The following is a 14,898-nucleotide window of genomic DNA, read 5'->3' on the forward strand; positions in this document are numbered from 1 at the left end:
TTGTAATTTACCTTCTGAACACACCTACCCCCATCACCGGCCCTGGACCTCCAATAACAAATTAATAAAGCATAGTTGACCTATACTTGGCCTCCCATGGGTTAACATGACTTGTTTCCTCAGGATCTGACTCCTCTGGGTGACCAAAGGCAAAGTTAAGAGAATCCAAGCTGGCTTCAGATCCACATCTGTGCAGCCTCCAGGAAGGTGTAAAATTACCTTGCCCCACTCCAGCATCCCCCAAGCTACACCTAAACACTTTCTCTGCCTCTCAAGCCACCTTAAGTACTATAGGAGAGTAATGCACGATGATTTGACTTCTCCATTGTTTCCATCAACAGGCAGCTCTTGGGGCCCAAAGTTGATCTCCTGCTGGGATCTGTATATGTCTTGTTGCCAGCTGCATGCAAGGCTGGCTGGCTCACCAAGTTTAGTCTTCCTTGCATCAAAGCAACAAAGAAGCTGGCTTCTGATGAACAAATAAATGACTGGTTGGGAGAAATTTTCCAGACTCCCATCCAACAATATGTGGACAGGAGAGAGTCCTGTTTAGATGGCAATATCCACAGTATTGACTTTCTGAGATAAAATATCAGAGTGAGATAAAGGGCTCAAGGAAATCAATCTCAGTGAGCTTGGCTGCACAGAACTGGTTTTTGTAGTGTGATGTGGCCGAGAAAGCTCAGTCACTTCCTAATGCGTGTGAGTCTGCATCTCGCTTTCATTAACGCTGCTACTTGACAAATGCAGGCTTCACCACAGCCAGCCCTGGGGGCAGCTGGCTGGGAGGAGGCCTATCTGAAAACAGCCATTTGGGAATCCAAGGAAAATCAAAGGGCCCCAAGGCTCCAGAAGATGCCTGGGCATTGTGCAGCTGTGGGTAGGGGTATGGGGTCAGGCCTAGCTGCTGACCTACATCAGGGGAGCCTGAAATCTGGGGCCAATGCCTGACCAAGAACATAGGGTGTAAGTTCTATTGCAGTCCTGCCTTTAGCTGATATGGTTGTTTTTCTCCAACTAAGTGAAAGGAACAGAAAGGGAATCAGCACTTATTAAGCACTTACTGTGTGCCAGCCCCTGGACTGCATATTCTACTTACATCATCTCATTTGATCCTTACCTCAGCACCGTGATCAGGACATCCCCACTTTTTAGATGATGAAACTGAGGCTCAGAGAAGGTAAAAGCTTTGCCCAAAACCACATAGCTAGGAAAAGATGTTGCTGGGATTTGAAGTCAGGTTCCTTTGGCTCCAAAGCCTGTTTGCTGTGCTCCTGGATAACTTTGGACAAAGAATGGCAAACAGTCTTAGAGAAAGGTCTCTCAGATCTCTAGATTCTTCAAGCTCAGAGTAGACCCTGTCATAGAATGAAACTCTTCAGTGGAAGGTGATTCTGGAGATGCCCTTTATTCCAGTTTGACAAAGAGGAAAAACCTAGATTCTCTCTAGACACCTGTTATTCTTTATGCCACAGAATTGTCCTTCATGCAGACCTGGGCCATCCAGCCAGTGGAGACACATGGGGAAATAGTAGAAGTGTGCACACTCCATGGCAGCCTTCAGCTTAACCCCAGGACCGCAGCCCCCTCTGAAGACCTCCTGCCCCATACAGTGTGTTTGTGGGTCCCTGGCGGGGTAGAGTGGAGGGGCCTCCTTGTGTTCAAGATCAGCCTCTTCCTGCTCAGTGCTCCCACATTCTCCCACCAGTTTTCTGCCCTAGCTACCATCTTTACTCTTTCAGAAAAATGCTGGGCCACCTGGAACACAAAACCTCCACGATGCCAAAGTGGCACACCCTGTGCCTCAACTTCCAGAACATTTCTGAGGAGAATGCTTTCCATACTCACCACTAGGAGCCCCCATCCCAAAGTGGCCAGATGGGAAGCCAAGCATTATCCTTCTTCTCCCATGTCTTTATCTGTTGAAACCCCAGGCTTTACTTATGGCCTGCTGCCCTTCTTCAGCCAAAGAAAAATGTCTTATAAAGAAATTCACATAGGTAAACCACTTTTAGGCTCCAAACCTTGGCAGACACAGGCAGGAATCCCAAGGAACAAACTCCTGCAAGACTGCCTTAACACCCTCTTCCCCACCTTGAGTCAATATTTATAGTCTGTACATAGGTTTCCACACTCATCCAAGAGTGCTTTCTTGCAGGATAGACAAATCAGAGAATTATTTTCCTGCTTTCTCTCTCTCAACTGGTAATAGTTTGTAACTTCTTGAGACTCAGCTAGAGCCACCCCTATCACAGAATCTTAGAACTAGAAGGGGCTGAGCTGGCTAGCTAGATTGTGGCAGCTCCACTAGCTAGTGAGATTTTTGCCTCAAAGGATCCAAGTGTTGCTCATATATGAGCATGGGGCCTGCAATGGGTAGGTGCTGTATAATGTTGACTGCCACCTTGAAAGTCATCTGTCCAACAGCCTCCCCACTGTGGGAGATTTCTCCATGGACATTTCCTGACTAAATGCCACAAAATGACAGCCAACTCTGTGGCTGCCAATCTGGCATGGTCTAAAAAGTGGCAAAGAGGCTGCTGCTCCCAGTTCTCTTCCTGTTCATCTGTTAGAGCTTTGCCTCCACCTATGACCTCTCCAGCATCAGTCACCATATATTAGGTGAAAATAGTGAGGCCAATTCTCCATAACCACCAGGCTTAAGCCCCTTAGCATATCAAGCATAGCTGTTTGTAAGGCATCACCTGCTTCCCTCTTCAGGCTTTCATCCTTCCCCAACCATTCTTGCCCCCTAGGAACTGAGAAATTTAGAGAAGCAATACAAAAGTACACATAATAAAGGCTCAATAAATAGTTATCAAGTGAACTGTCAGACAGGTCTTCATCCGCAGACCTTGTCTGGGGCAGAACTACTCTGTTCAGATCTCAGTCTAACTTCCAGGGGCAATCTTTGACCCTTAGCGTGCATCGCTACCTCACAGACCCCCCTGACCATACATAGAAGCAAGACATCCCATTTCATCAGCTGGAGCTGCAAAATCAGGTCACTTAAAAAAAAAAAAAGATTTAAAGAGCTCAGCTTAGCTAATGTGAAAATGTCCTTCTCGCTTCACTGGGGTCCCTTCCTCCTGTAATAAGCCTTAAACCCTATGGACTTAGCCTAAAGGCCATCCATGCAGAGAGACACAGAGAATGCAGCCTGGTCACCAGCAAGCCTTCCCAGCTGCTGGCCTGGCCTCACAGTGCCCCTCTAGAAAATGGCAGTGTCCATGGGTGTGAGGGGTGGTGGGGAACTACCATGGCTGGTCCGGAAGCAGTTCCTCCAGGGGTATTGGGAGAAGGAAGAAAGGACCTCTCTCTCCAATGTGATGGCCACAGCTGTTGCCATGAAAATGGTCCTCTTGCATCTCTCTTGATATGTACACTGAGTTTGGGGCATTGGTTCTGACTCTTCCACCCCATTCTTCTCGTATTTCTGACATATTCTCCAGGAATGAGGTTGGAGACATAAAGAGAAGGGTCTTACTAGTGTCCTTCAAGTTACCCTTAATACAAACACCCACAATCCACCAGAGAAATCTTTAATTTATAAGGAGAAAGGAGCCAGGTCTGCTTTGTTTCCCCCAGGAGGCTTCTGTGGCCAAGATACACAATTTCACACCTCCTCCGTAAAGATTTTTTAAATTAAGAAATTTCAATGTAAAATAATTTAAACATAATAAAAAGAATAGAAAATCAAGTTATATTTAAGAATTCACCACCCAGATTTAACCAATATTAATCCATTGGCAGATTTGCTCTGATTTTGTTTCTGAAAGGAATAAAAATTACAGCTACCTCTATCCCTAGCCTGCCCTCACCCTATATCCAGAAGTAATCCCCTAATTTAATCCTAAAGTAGGTAGGTAACATTCTAATATATGAGTTTAATAGAGTCTGATAGCAGGACTCTGGGGCCAGAAATAAATGTTTGAATCCCAGCTCCTCTACTTACTGGACCTGTGCCTCAGTTTCAGCATCTGTCAAATAAAGTTGGGAGGATTAAATGAGATAATGCATTTAAGTCCCTTAAATAACACTTGGCACATAGAGACACTGTCTTAGTTCATTTTCTGTTGCTTATAAAATAATACCTGAAACTAAATAATTTATAAGGAACAAAATTTATTTCTTACAGTCTGGAGGCTGGAAAATCCAAGATTGAGGAGGTGCATCTGGAGAGCACCTTCTTGCTGATGGGGACTCTTTGCAGAATCCCAAGGCAGTGCAGTGCATCACATGGTGAGGGGCTGGGCGTGCTAGCTTGGGTTACTCTCCTCCTTCTTGTAAAGCTACCAGTCCCACTCCCATGATAATCCATTATTACATTAACCCATTAATTCATGGTAATCCACTCATTAGGGTAGAGCCCTCATGACCCAATTGCCTCTTAAACGCCCCTCTCAACAAACACTACCATGTTTCAAATTAACGTTCAACAGGCACTTATACATTTTAGCTATTATTAGTAATGCATATGTTTATGTATTTTCTAACATATGTGTGTATCCATAAACAATTTATGCGATTGTTTTAAAGTATTTTATAACTATACATAAATAGTGTCATCTGCACATATCCTTTTAACTTGTTTTTTTTTTAACTCAACTGTATGTTCTGAGACTTGAGTATGTTGACTTACATAGATTCAGTTCATTGTTAATGAGGTATAATATCTCATTGTATGAATATACTTCAATTTAATTATGCATCCCTCTATTGATAGACCCTTGAGTTCCTTCTGATTTTTCACAGTTACTGCAATAAATCAGTGCACAGTTCCATGTGTGCGTGCAAGAATTAGATGCCTACCAGTGGAGCTGCTGGCTGTTCACAACTGCGACTTCAGTAGATATTTTTACTTCCTATAAATATTCTTGAGCTCTGTCCTCGGATGCAATTAAGGTACTTGGAAACATTTTATCCTTTTGAGACTCACTTTTAAGCTTTATTAGATGGAACCAGAGCAGCCTTTAGTCCGGGGCTAATTTTTTCCCATCATTGATTACTTCTGATTACTCTCCCTGATACTCTGTGAATTACGAGATTTTCCCACTCTGGCTGGTGACACAAACCATTCCCAGTCTTGTGTGAGTTCCAGAGATTGCACCCACTAATTATTTCCATCGTTTTCTCCAATGCAAATACTTGAGTAGTTTCCTTAAGTAAATGCACTGAGCACCTTCAGCTGAAGACTCAAGGGGAAACCTCTCCAGATCCCGCAAGCTCTCTTGCTGTCTGTAGCTTTCCCCTCCTATGCTATTTCCTGTCAACTGTAGCCCTCTCGCTCTCCGTAGACTCCCAACTCCATCTGTTTGACACAACTCAGGAGTGCCCCAGACTGTGCATGAGTGGGATCTGCAAATTCTCAAGGTAGTAAGCTGGAGTGATTGTAGGACTTGCCTTGTTTGTTTTCTGTCTCTCAGAGGTCATGGTCTTGGTCTTGGTCTTGTGCTGCCTAATGTCTGTGTGCCTTATGGTTTCCCATATTTTGTTTCTTGTTTTCAGTCATTTCAGCCCAGAGGTAAATCCAGTCCCTGTGACTTCATCAAGACCAGAATGATATTGTTAATCTGTTCTTTGAGGTGATCAAAACATTTTACAATCATATCAATGGTATGGGAAAGTTCTAGATTCTACACAAATTTCCCCATTATCAGTTTTCTAAAATTTTAAACAATCTAATGGCTAAAAATGGTAGAGACGAGTATCTCACAGTTTAATTTTGCATTTCCTTGATTACTAGTGGGATTGTGCATCTTTTTACATATTGGCCATTTGGGTATCTTCTATGAATGTCCTATCTACTGCTTTGCTCATTTCTATATCGGCTTGTTTATATTTTTATATATTGATTTGTGTAGGTTAATTCCTTACATATTCCGGCTATTGATCTTTTGTTAGGTAAAGGTATAAGATGCTACTTGGGAGAATATTTTCCCAGTCTATGGTTTGTGTTTTCACCTTGTTTATAGTTTCTTTTATCATATAAAACTTTCTATTTTTTATGTATTCAAATTCATCAATCTTTTCCTTTATGGTTTGTGCTTCTGTGTATTATTTAAGAAATCTTTCCCTATCCTGACACAATGAAGATGTCTCTTATATTTTCTTGTAAAACTTTTAAGATTTAGCCCTTCATATTGTACCATTAGTCTATCTGGAGTTTATAGCATGAGTTAGGAATTGTTTTTCCCTATGGGGATGACCAATTGTTTGAGCACTATTAATTAAATAAACCCATCCTTTCCCTTCAGATTTGAATGACAATTCTATCATATACCAAGTGGGGTCTTTATTTTCTGCATTCCTGGAAACAATACCAAATTGTTACATCTGTAGAACAGGTTTGATACCTGGTAGGACAAGATACTCCTCCTATATCTCTTCAAAATTTTCTTAGCTATTCTTCACCTCTAAGTCTACTTTTTGAATCAGATACTTAAGTTTAATTAAAAAGTCCATAATAATTTCATTGAAATTTCAATACAAGTTAGTTGAAGGACAATTTAAAATATTCACCCTTCTCATTTATCTTTCTATTTGAGTTTTCCTTGACATCCTTCAATAAAACTTTATAATTTCCTTTATTAATGTCTTGCAAATATTTTATATTTATTCCTACAATAAATTATAAATATATAAGTCTTATGGCTATTCAGCATGAGTTTTTAGATTACATTTTAGTATATTATTTATTATCAGGTTTTCTGAATCTCCTGACACTTCTGAACAGACTTCTGTTATCTGGAGGAATTATCAAACCTTCTGAGCTCTTTCTAACCAAGTAGCATCCTGGGTTCTCCCAAGTAGCACCTTCTAAGTAGCATCCTGGGTTCTTCCCTCCACTCCTGCCCGGCCTCCTTTATGGACCATGCTCTGATCATCAAATGTGCCCACTAGACTTCACTTAGAAAGTGAGGGATGTAAAACAATAGTGGAGCTAGATATCCATTTTTCTAGAAATTATGCAGTAGAACAGCGGAAGACTTTCTCTTATCTAGTCCAGAATTTCAATGGCTTGAACTGTACAGGGTTGTCATGGCTTCCAATATAATTGAGTGCTGTTCCTGACTGCTTAGTGTATAAGCTTAACTCTCTGGCCTTCTGTAGATTCCATGAGCTGCTAATATCCTCTAATGAATATGCTTTTGCCTAAATAACTAGAAAGGCTTCTATTGCTCACAGCCAAGAACCCTAATACAGAGATATTGCTATACTGGCTTTCGTTTGATTAATATTTGTCTAGAAAATTATATTGAACTTCTCTCTGTCCTTACACTTTATATGTGTGTCTCTTGTAAACAGCACATTGCTGCATTTAAAAATTTATTTTTAGTCTAGTCTGAGAATCTGTATCGTCTAACAGATAAATGTAACCGTTCTGTATTTGTTACAATTAGTGATATATTTGGAATTATTTATGCTTTCCTATTTTGTATTTTCCATCAGGCTCTTCCTTAGTTTTTTATATTTTCCTTTTCTCTCTTCCATTTGGGCTGTTTGAGCTTTATTTTTCTTTCTTTTTTGTATCTTGAATTGAGCTTATTGAGTTTTCATTATTCTACCAGTGTCCTCTCTGGACACAATGTCACAAAAGAATACATAATGTCTTTATTCTACTTGTGTTCTCACAGAGGGGACAGAAGTAGAATAAAGACATTATGTAGTCTTTCTGAAATTATATATTCAACTTTTAATTTTGAAATTATATATTCAACTTTTAGGCTGGATATAAAGCTAAGAGATATTTAAAGTTAATTAATACCTCTTCCCCCGTCTCAAACATTGCAAAACTCTTACAATACTTTAATTTCTATCGCTTTTCTCTCATCTTCCAGTCAACTGTTCTTTGAAATTATCTGACAGATGAGGGGATGGATACCTCATTCTCCCTAATGTGCTTATTTCACATTGCATGCTGGTATCGAAACATCTCATGTACCCCATAAATATACACACCTACTATGTACCCACAAAAATTTAGAAAGAAGAAAGAAAAACAATAGTCTGACAGAAATATACTGTAAGCCACATATATACTTTTATATTTTTTGATAGCCATATATACAAAAATAAAAATAAACAGTTGAAATTATTTTTAATAATGTATTTTAACTAACCTAATATATCCAAAAGATCATTACTTTAACATGTAACCAATATAAAAATAATTAATGTGATATTATACATACTTTTAAATACTTTTTGAAATCTCATGTGGATGTTATAGCATACCTCATTTCAGACAATAAATATTTTATCAGAGCCAGGTGCTGTGGCTCATGCCTGTAATCCCAGTACTTTGGGAGGCTGATGCAGGAGGCTCGCTTGAGCTCAGGAGTTCAAAATCAGCCTGGGCAACATGGTGAAACTCTGTCTCTACAAATAATAAAAATAAAATTAGGCGAGCATGGTGGCGTGCATCTGTAATCCCAGCTATTCAATTGGCTGAGGTGGGTGGATGGCTTGAGCCTGAAAGATGGAGGTTGCAGTGAGCTAAGATTGTGTCACTGCACTCCAACCTGGGCAAAAGTCAGACCCAGTCGCAAAAAAAAAAAAAAAAAAAAAAAAGAAAGAAAAAAAATTATCAGAAATACTTGATCTGTATTTAGATTTTATAAAATTTACAATTGTAACAAAACAAAATACATCATCTTAACATTTTTAAGTGTATAGTTCAGTAGTGCTAAATATATTCACGTTGTTGTACAACCAATCTCAAACATTTTTTCATCTTGCAAAACTGAAACTCTATACCCATTAAACAACTGCCTAGTCCCCTCCCCTCAGCCCTTGGCAACTACCATTCTACTTTCTATGAGTTTGACTATTCTAGATACCTCATATAAGTGAAAAATACAGTATTTGTCTTTTTGTGACTGTTATTTCATTTAGCATAATGTCTTCAAGGTTCACCTATGTTGTAACATGTATCAGAACGTCCTTTTTAAGGCTAAATAATATTCCATTGTCACAATTTGCATATATATCACCATTTGTCCATTTTTCTGTTGATGAACATCATTGAGTTGCTTCCACCTTTTGGCTATTGTGAATAATGCTGCTATGAAAACTGGGTGTACAAATATTTCTTTACCTGCTTTCAATTCTTTTGGATGCATACACAGAAGTGGGATTACTGGATCATATGGAAGTTCTATTTTAAATTTTGTGAGGACCTGTTTTTCATAGCCACTGCATCATTTTACATTCTCATCAGCAGAGTACAAGGGCCCCAATTTCTCCACATCCTTACCAACACTTGTGATTTTCTGGTTTTTATCATCCTAATGGGTATGAGGCAATATCTTATTGTGGTTTTGATTTGCATTTCCCTAATTATTAGTGACATTGAGTATCTTTCCATATTCATATTTCATCTTTTCACTTTTTGGCCATTTGTATATCATCTTCGGAGGAATATTCATTCAAGTTCTTTACCCGTTTTTAAATTGGGTTGTTTTCTATCATTGAGTTGTAAAACTTCTTTACATATCAACTGGATGTTAGCCCCTAATCAGATTTATGATTTGCAAATACTTTCTCCCATTCCATAGGTTGCCTTTTCACTCTGTTGATTATATCCTTTGATGCACAGAATTTTTAAATTTTGATATAACACAATTTATCTTTTTACTTTTGTTGCCTGTGCTTCTAGTGTTGTATCAAGAAATCATTGCCAAATCCAATATCATTAAACTCGTCCTCTGCATTTTCTTCTGAGAACTATAGAGTTTTATCTCTTACGGTTAGGCCATTGCTCAATTTTTATTAATAGTTAATTTTTATATAGTGTAAGGTAAGGATCCAACTTCATTTTTTTGCATGTGGATATCCAGTTTTCCCAGCACCATTTGTTGCAGAGACTGCTTTTTCTCTATTACGTAAAAAAAATTTGGCAAATATACAAGAGTTTATTTCTGAGCTGTGTGTTCTGTTTCATTGGTCTAAACATCTGTCTTTATGCCAGTACCGCATTGTCTCAATTACTGTTGCTTTGTGGTATGTTTGGAAACCAGAAATTGTGAGGCCTCCAACTTTGTTCTTTTTCAAAATTGTTTTGGCTATTTGAGGTCCCTTGAGATTCTGTATGAGTTTCAGCATTTTTTTTCCCTTTGTGAAAAAAAAATGCCATTAGGATTTTGATAGAGATTGGATTAAATATGTAGATGGCTTTGGGTAATATGGACATTTTAATGACATTGAGTCTTCCAGTCCATTAGCATGAGATGTCTTTTAATTTATTTGTATCTTCCTTGATTTGTTTCTTAGCAGTGTTTTGTAGTTTTCAGTACAAAGGTCTTTCATCACCTTGATTAGGTTATTCCTGATGCTATACTGAGTATGATTGCTTTCATATTTTCCTCTCTGGATTGATAATTGTTAGTGTATGGAATTGCAACTAATCTTTGTGTGTTGATATTGTATCCTGAAACTTTGCTAAAATTGTTTATTAGTTGTTAACAATTTTTGTAGATTCTTTATAGAGTTTTCTGCATATACAACTATATCATCTGCAAACATAGATAATTTTTCTTCTTTTCAAATTTGGATGGCTTTTATTTCTGTTTCTTGTTGATTATGTCATCTGCAAACATAGATAATTTTACTTCTTTTCAAATTTGGATGGCTTTTATCTCTGTTTCTTGTTTATACACTCTGCTTAGGATTTCCAGTACTCTATTGAATAGCAGTGGTGAGAGTGGGCATCCTTGCCTTGTTCCTGGTCTTCTAAGAAACATTTTAAATTCTTCACCTTGAGTGTGATGTTAACTGTGGGCTTTTCATATATGACTTTCATCATGCTGAGCTAGTTTCCTTTTGTTGTTGGTTTGTTGAATGTTTTTATGATGAAAGGGTGTTTTGTCAAATTTTTTTTCTACATCAGTTGAGATGATCTTGTGGTTTTTTTTCCCTTCATTCTGTTAATTAGGTGCATTACTTGATTGATTTTTCTATGTTGAACCACTCTTTCATTCCATGATCAAATCCCACTTGGTCGTGGTGTGTAATCATTCTAACGTGTCAAATTCTGTTTGCTGGTATTTTGTTGAGGGTTTTTACATCACTACTCATCAGGGATATTGGTCTGCGGTTTTATTTTCTTGTAGTCTCTGTCTGGCTTTGGTATCAGAAGAATCCTAGCCTTGTAGAATGAGCTTGAAAACGTTCTCTTCAATTTTTGGAAGAGTTTGTGGAGAATTGGTTTTAATTCTTTTCATGTTTCGTAAAAATCTCCAGTGATGCCATCTGGTCCTGAGCTATTCTTTTTTGGAAAGTTTTTTATTACTGACTCAATCTCTTTACTACTTATAGTTGTGTTCAGATTTTCCATTTCTTCATGATTCAGTCTTGATAGGTGTGTGTTTCTAGAAATTTATTCATTTGATTTAGGTTATGCAATTTTTTGGCAAACAGTTGTTCACAGTATTCTCTTATATTCCTTTTATTTCCGTGAAACTGGTTGTAATGTCCCCTTTTTTATTTCTGATTTTAGTTATTCGAATCTTCCATCTTTTTTCCTTAATCTAGCTAATGATTTGTCAATTTTGTTGATCTTTTTAAAAAATCAACTCTTGGTTTTGAGGATTTTCTCTACTGTTTGTGTAGTGTCTAATTTGCTTATCTTTGCTTTATTTTAAATTATTTCCTTCTCTATTCCAGCTTTCGGTTTAGTTTGTTTTCCTTTTCCTAGTTTTTTAGGGTGTAAAATTAGGTTGTTGATTTGAGTTTTTTTTTCTTTTTTAATGTAAGTGTTTACACTGATGAATTTCCCCTTGGCCACTTTTTACTGCATTCTATAAGTTTTGGTATGTTGTGTTTTTGTTTTCATTTGTATCAAGATATTTTTAGATTTTCCTTGCAATTTCCTCTTTGACACACCAGTTGTTTCAAAAGATAACTTTTGTAACATTTGCATCCACATTGACAAAAGTTGTTCAATGTTTTCTAGAATAGTTTGTATTTGAAGTAAAAGCATATCTGTTCCCAGACTACATCTGTTCAGTTTAAATAAACTCACTAACTCTTGTTTGAACACACTATTATTAGCATGTAATTCAAAGAGGGTACTGCATAAATTAAAAGCCAATTATAAATTTATTAATATTAATAACATATTCTTACAATTTATCTTGTAGTTTTGCAGCCAATTTATATAATGCTGGCATGTGTATTGATACATGTTAGAAAAATGTGTAAAATTATTATTATTGGTTTGTATTGTAAAAAGTTTCTATTTCAACATGAATCCCCATATCTCTCTAATTTGTATAGATTTTCCTTTCTTTGGAACTTCAAATTTATCTCATTTATATATAGTGTGATATCAGTGAAAAAGTATAAATTACTGCCATTTTTTTCTTTGATTATTAAATATTTAGAAAGCACTCCTTCTGTTTTAAGAAAATCTTGGAGTTAAATATTTGTAAATTCTGCCATGTTTTAACCAATGAAAATTGGCAAAAAATAAACTATCATTAAATTCATTTCCATTTCTTACAGCAGTTTTAAAAAATAGTGATAATTCATAGCATTCACAATGCTTTTGGCAACCGTATGCATGATACTTTATATATAGAGTCTGCATCAGGAAACCAGGCGCAAATATTTGCAATAATATGTCATACATTATAATGAAGCAGTACCGAAAACACGGTCTCCTTTTGAAATTTCAATGCATTTTTATTTTATTTTACATAGCTAGAGCAACTTATGTCTATGTAAAATCCCTTGACAAATTAAAATGCTCAAATATATCTATGCCACAAGTTTGATATTTTAGGCCATGTATTGACCTTTCTTTATAAATTTGGAAGTTCTTTGAGATCAAACTCACACAAAGTATTAATTGGATAATATCTCCTATTGCACAATTCACCTAAAGCTAAAAAAAAAACTTGCAATTTTCAAGCTTTGATTCAATTGATCTTTGCTATTATTATAAAAGCCTTGTGTCCTACGGAAAATTGGTGGCTTAACTGAAAATCTTTCGCTTTTTGTAAAAAAATCATTTTCAGTCTTTTTTCATAATTTTCTACCAATATTACCATAACAATAAGCAATAATTTATTTCACTATCTCTCCATCCAAAAATGGCTTTAGTTGTTGTGCAAGAATCCAAGACATTTTATAGGTGGCCAAAGTTATAAACTCAAATGCTATAACTCATGTCTCATGTAATTTGTACAATACAATCAAGCATGTTACAAGATTGTATCCATGCAGAGAAAATAGCTTATTCAAACTGAATCAGTTCATTGATACTGACTAGATAAATGATGGGTTTAAGTGATTGATACTGACTAGGTCAATTTGTGTGGTTTGTGTTTATATTGGAAATAAGGCGTGTACTCAACATGCCTACTGTAATAAAAAATAGTGACTTACATAATATAGTCATTAATATGAAATGTAATCCTATTAAAACAATAAAATTGTGTTTAATAAAAAAATTATACTGGTTTAAAGCTAAGTTTAAATTAATCAAAATTAAATAAAATAAAAAATTTGGTTCATCAGATGTACTAGCTATGTTTCGAGTGCTCCGTAATCACATGTAGCTAGTGGCTACCACACTATATACCGCAATTTTATATTATTTTAGTTCCAGCTTGTTTTTGGCCTTCCAAAAATTTGTCTTTATTGTTAAGATTGTTTTGACAATAAATGGTTGTTTACATTTACTATTACTTATTTGCTTACTACAGCTTCTTGTATTCCAAACATTCTTTTATATCCAGTGTGTTTCTTACTGATTTATATTATATTATTATCAGTTGTTGCAGTAATTATCTATAAGTAATGAACTCTTATTCTGTGCCTGGAAGTTTTTTCTTATCCTCTCTCTCTAAAATAATAGTTTACCTAGGTTAGTTATTTTTCCTCAGTACTTTGAAGCTAATATTTAATCTTTTGGTCTTTAACATTGCTGAAAAAACAGTCATTCTAATTACATCAGTGTAATTGGAATTACATTCTAATTTGCTTTGCTTTGTTTCATTTTATGATTTTTAAAAAAGATGTCTTTGCTGTTATTACTCTATCATCTCATTATGCTATGTCTACTTATGAAATTAGTCTTGCTCTATACTCAATGTACTTCCTCAATTAACAGAATTATGGCCTTAACAGTACTGGAAACTTCTCACCTACTATTTTTCAAATATGCCCTCTACTCTGCCCTCCCTTCCTGAAACTCCTGTTAGATACATGTAAATCTTCTCCTTCTTTCACATCTGATATTTTCCATTTCTAAATCCTGTGCTATACTGTGGGTGGGTTACTCAGCTCTACCTTCCAGTTTACTAATTCTCTTTAAATATGTTTAAACTGCTATTTAACCCCTTCACTGTGTTTTTCATTTTAAATACTGTATTTTTTAATCTGAGTAGTTTCTATTTATATATATATATGTATTTATTCTTTTATGTATTGCTCAGTTTTTTCATTACTTCAACCGTTTTAAACAAATTCTTTTTGTGGTCCCAAATGGTTTTAATATTTCTGTTTGTGTGTGAATTCTCTTATTTATTGTATCTGCTTTACCTCATGGTGGTTCAATTCCTTGTGTGGTTTGTAATTTATTATTGTGAATACATATTAATTAGATTTTTTTTCTGAGAAGTCCCACATGCCATAGTTTTTTAAAGTATCTCACAGAGATACTTTGCTGAAGTCCCAAGAATTCTATTGATCCTTTATGTCTGCAATTTACATACTTGGTGGCTAGTAAAAACTCATGCCCTACATCACGTAAGGCATAGGCTTGGAGCTTCAATTTCTACCCAGAGCCTCAGATATGGAGCAAGCTGCCTCCCACTTATCTGGGTTAGTGGGGAACTTCTGTAGCCTCTTTTCATAGGTGTATGCTTCAAAGGGCATATCATGTTCAAA

This window comes from Gorilla gorilla, chromosome 16, assembly GCF_029281585.2.
Source record: "Gorilla gorilla gorilla isolate KB3781 chromosome 16, NHGRI_mGorGor1-v2.1_pri, whole genome shotgun sequence".
NCBI classification, from domain to species: domain Eukaryota; kingdom Metazoa; phylum Chordata; class Mammalia; order Primates; family Hominidae; genus Gorilla; species Gorilla gorilla.